We start from the raw sequence: 5647 nt of genomic DNA on the forward strand, positions 1-5647 counted from the left end.
AGACATGGATGAATCTTAATTATATATTACTAAGTGGAAGAGTCTACAAAAGGCAAAACACTTTGATCAAAAAGAGGTGGTAAAGACATTGGTGGTTGTGAGAGGTTTGGGGGAAATGGAGGAAGTGACACTGGAGACTTCTTTAGGGTGAAGAAATTATTGTATATGATACTGTAATAGTGAATGAATGATACCATGCAATTGTCAAAACCCACAGAACTTTATAGCACAAAGAGTGAGCTTTAACGTATGTAAAATTTTTAAAAAATCATTTAAGGGGGATCCCAGGATAGAATGTAGAATGTGACAAAAGAAGCCTAACTGTTTTACACATGTATGAAGCAACTTCATTGAAGGGGGTGGAAGGAAAAGGTGCTGACCTAAGTAACTTTGGAAATTAGTAGTTTTATGATTATAGGCATAAGAAAGTGTACATAAGCCCTGTACTCTAGTTGATAAAGTTGTTCCCTATGGGGGTATGGGATAACAATTCTGGTGCCACTATACATATACACTGGATTTGAACAATAAGTAAATGGTAGTTTATGGTGGGGGTCAGGATCCTCACTATTTGAGTGGGAAGGGCAAGAGGGAGGGCCAAGGGAACCCTAAAGAGACAGGACTACTAAATGTAATATGTATCTTGAATGGGATTCTGAAATCAGAAAAGGACATTAGGTCAACGCTAAGGAAATCTGGATGAAGTACCAACTTTAGTTAATCATGAATCAATTTTGGTCGGTTAACTGAGTATACTATATTAGTGTTAGCTGTTAATAATAAGGAAATGTGGAGTGTATGTAAACTCTCTGTATGATCTTTGCAATAGTTCTGTAAATTTAAGTTGTCCTAAAATAAAAGTTTACATTTAAAAAAAATTATAGAGAGTTCCTTTGAACTGTAATTAGAATGATTTAAGTTTATATTTCATCTATGTATTCTGGTAAAATAATAAGTGAAACAATAATAGTGAATGCTAAAATTTTGAAGAAAGGATTGGAGAAAATTATAATGAGATACCACTGCACCCATTAGGATAACATTTCTTAATTTGACATGAGAGATGATGTTGGTGATGATGTGGAGACACTGGAACTCTCATACAGTGCTGATGAAAATGTAAAAATGATACCTCTTTGGAAAACTGTTTGACGGTTTTTTTGTAAGTTAAACATGATCCAACAGTTTAACTTCTAGGTGTTTCCACAAGAAATCTGAAAGCCTACATACACACAAAGACTTGTTCATGAATGCTCATACAAGTTTTACTCATAATAGCCCCAGGCTGGTAACCGCCCAATTAGGTGGATGACTAAACACATTGTGGTTGGTGTTTTTATACACTGGAATACTACTCAGGATTAAAAGGGAACAAACCTACTGAAACATGCAACAAAGTAGATCAATATCAAAAATATTATACTGAGTGGAAGAAGCCAGCCAGAAAAGTACATACTATGCGATTCCATTTTTATGAAACTCAAGGAAAGACAAATCTAATCTATGGTGATAGAAAGCAGAGCAATGGTTACTTGGGGCCGAAGATGGGAGGTGGAAATTGAGATGGGGCAAAAGGGGACTTGTTAGAATAATGAAAATATTCCATATTGACTATTGTGGTTATACAGGTGTACATGTTTATTGACACTCATCCAACTGTAAACTTAAAATGTATACCTTTTATTGTATATAAATTATTTTGTAATGGAGTTGATTTTTAAAAAAGGAGTAGATGACAAGTTGGAAGATGATGGAATTAAGCTTATTCAAAACTGGCATCCCAAAAAGAAGACCAAAGAAATTGAGAAAAAAAAAAAAACTTTAAAAATACAATTCCAGAAGTCCTTTTTAAAAAAACTAAAAGCCTCAAACCACAGCCTGACAGACCCTTCATATCCCAGGAATATTTGATGTGGAAGAATCAACACTGAAATTAGAAGGTCTACTGAGCACCAAAGAGAAATAAGAAATATTTGAGGCCTTCCATGTAAAAAAAAAATCACCATGATGGGAGAAATTAGGGCTGGCCACATGGTTCTCCACTGCAGCATCAACCCTGGGTAACAGCTGGGCAATGCCTACAAATTCCTCAGTGAAGTAAAAAATCTGTACCCTTCCAATTCTTCTTTCAAAAATAAAAGCAAACAAATAATTTTGAACATACAGGGAACCTAAGGCCCAGAAGCCTTATTAAAGAAGCTGTAGGCAATCCCAGTCAAATGCAAGATGAACAGGAAAAAAAGACTAGGGGTGAGGACTGAATTTTTTTTAAGGTAGACTCACTCCTGTAACAACTTTAGAAATCATGTACATTTTATTAGCCATGATAACTTAGAAATAATGTAATAAGTGCCTGGAGAAGAGGACAGAAGGCATGGACTAGTTTAGCTGTACTGAGTAGCTCGTCTTTTATAACCTGAGTTCAAATGATATTAAAACTGATAAGTCAACTACCAGATGTAAACGGGTTTTAAGGGTATAAAGTTATATAAGGACAGGTAAAGGATATTTAAAGGATATTTAGACATACATGCTAGAAGAGCTAACAACCACAGTACAATACAATTAACGAAAAATTGGTGATAGAAGGGAGAAACTTGATAGGCAAGCTGGGAAGAGGTAGACACATACTAACTTTTTGATTGTACATAATCAAGAATTGATCATTGCTATCTGAAGAAAAAGAAGATTATTTATATAAAATTAAACCACTATGACTTTGAAAACACTAGTCATTAAAATAACTAAAAGTCAACTAAAAAACCTTTCAAATCATCAGGAGATGTGTGACAAAATGAAATACAGAAAACACAAATCACATAATAATAAGATTTTTAAAGGAATGAACAACACATATTGTAACATAAAAGGCTATTAAAAACATCAAGTGAATCAGTTGTTTTGGATAAATTCAAATGGATAAACTTATTAAAATGAAAATACTCAGACAAGATCACAAAGCAAAACTCAGCCATTTGCAGGAATGAGCAGACACAAAACGTGATAACCAAGGAAGTTTAAAATTGAGATATGGGGTAAAATTCTGGGCTATATAAATAAAAAGAAAGAAAAAATTATCACTTAATAGAATTCAGGGCAAAAAACACATTAAATGGGGGTAAATAAAGGCAATTTATAGTAAGGAGAAAACTATCCAAGGAAAGCCTTATATATATTTATATACCAATTACAATACCATTCAAATTCACAAAGCAAAAAATATAAAGAAATAAAAGAGGTAGAAATAGGAGACTTTATCTCAACCTACGACAGATAAAGTTCATAAAATAATAAATAAGCTGAGAGAAGACCTACATAAAATATTTAAGACACATTTAATGCATTGAGCTCACAGAACGGATAGTCAGTATCTTCTCAAGAACCGCACAAGATATAACATTCTCCAGTAGCAGTACATGGAAACTAACAACAAATGACAAAACTAGAAAGCAAAGGAAAACAAGCAACCATCACAACTGTTAAATCAAACAGGAAATCAAAACAAAAATCATAGAGTATTTAGAAAATAACCATAATGAAACACTTCATATTCAGACTTATGAGATATGAATAAAATAGTGTAGAGAGAAAAATTCATAGCTAAAGACATGAATATTTATAAATACTAGGGGCACCTGACTGGCTTTTGATCTCAGGTGTGTAAGTTTAAGCCCCACGTTGGGTGTAGAGATTACTTAAAAATATAAATACTAAAAAATGAAAATTAATCTAATTCAAGAAATTAGAAAATAATAGAATAGGGGTGCCTGGGTGGCTCATTTGGTTGGGCGTCTGACATCAGCTCAGGTCATGATCTCACACTCTGTGAGTTCGAGCCCCACGTCGGGCTCTGTGCTGACAGCTCAGAGCCTGGAGCCTGCTTCAGATTCTGTGTCTCCCTCTGTCTCTGCCCCTCCCATGCTCATGCTCTGTCTGTCTCTGTCTCAAAAATAAATAAAAACATTAAAAAATTTTTTTAAAAAGAAAATAATAGAATAAACACAAGGAGGGCAGAAAGAAAAACTAATATAGATTTTGATGTATCAGAAAGGAAAAAAAATATAAGAAGTAAGCAGGGTTATTTAGGATGAAAAACAACCTAATCAAGAAAAAAAATGAGGGGCGCCTGGGTGGCGCAGTCGGTTAAGCGTCCGACTTCAGCCAGGTCACGATCTCGCGGTCCGTGTGTTCGAGCCCCGCGTCAGGCTCTGGGCTGATGGCTCAGAGCCCGGAGCCTGTTTCCGATCCTGTGTCTCCCTCTCTCTCTGCCCCTCCCCCGTTCATGCTCTGTCTCTCTCTGTCCGAAAAATAAATAAACGTTGAAAAAAAAAAAAAAAAGAAAGAAAAAAATGAGAAAGCATAAAAAACACAAAGAGGAGTGATGAGAATAATCTCTGACTTAGAGAAAACTAAAATAATTATATGTCTTATTTGTTCAGTTTCAAAATGACATAAGATGACTTTCCAGGAAAACATGAATGCCTAATACTAACCTTAGAAAAGAGAGAAATATCTAAACAGAACATTAGTTAGAAAACATTAAGTTTTAAAGACTTAATCAGCTGTCTTCCACCAAAAAGGCTGACATGTTTTCCCAGGTAGAATTGAACCAAAATGTTAAGGAACTCTAATGCTTTGCATTTTTTTTCTGGAAAATTAAAGAATATGGTTCTGAAAGTTCACGCATTGAGGTTCTCCCTTTTTTCCAAACAGCAATAATGGACAAAATCCATAATGGATCCACGAATGGAAAATTTAACAAGCATGGCCAATTTCAAAAACAAATATCTCCATGCAGTGGGAACACAAGGTGTAAACCTCAGCTACAGAAGCTGGCAAACTGGGTTCGGGGCCTGCCAGGGCAGCTGGGATTTTCTCTTTTGTAGGGTCACCGAGTCTAAGCAGGACCCTATGCAGCCAGGGTCATCACCGGAAAACAGAGGCTGCACCAGGGCTCCTACATCTGTGACAGGAAGGCTGAAAAACCATTGCCAACTGTGCCTGGTACAAGGCTTGCATGAAGCTGTGGTCCTAGGGAGGCAAAGAACACAGCATGGTTCATGACCGGGAATTAAATCAAGCTATCCACTGACAGCCTGACAGCATATTTGCCATCGCTTCAATATCACCATGGGGCAGGAACTGCCAGATAAGACCTGTTGAGGACTAAGACCTGGGTGGATCCACTGGGCTGGCTGGTAGGAGAGTGAAGAAAGGGGGGCAGGGAGGGGAGTGATGACAAAATAGTTTCTATGACACCAAGACTAAAAGAGATTATTATACATTAAATGTGTTCTTTAGCAAGAAAAATGAGGAAAGCCGTGGGGTTCAAGACACGATAAAACCGTTAACTTTTTATGTACAAAAAAGTGAAACAAATTATAGGAATCAGTATTAGGTGGGCTTTATGTTAACTGGGCAGTTAAATCATGTTAAGATTCTTGTTTTGTGACTAGGCTTTTTATAAGATTAATTATTTCTGCTAAAACTTGAAGGCCAACCATTAGAAAAACAGAAATACAATCAGCACAAAAGGAAGTAAAAGAATGCAGAAAACCTTATCAATTCAACAGAAAGCAGGAAAGAAAATGAAGCAGAAAAAAAGACGGTAAACAAAACACAAAACAGATGTTAAATATAAATCCAA

Source organism: Prionailurus bengalensis, chromosome B4 (genome assembly GCF_016509475.1).
Source record: "Prionailurus bengalensis isolate Pbe53 chromosome B4, Fcat_Pben_1.1_paternal_pri, whole genome shotgun sequence".
NCBI lineage: Eukaryota > Metazoa > Chordata > Mammalia > Carnivora > Felidae > Prionailurus > Prionailurus bengalensis.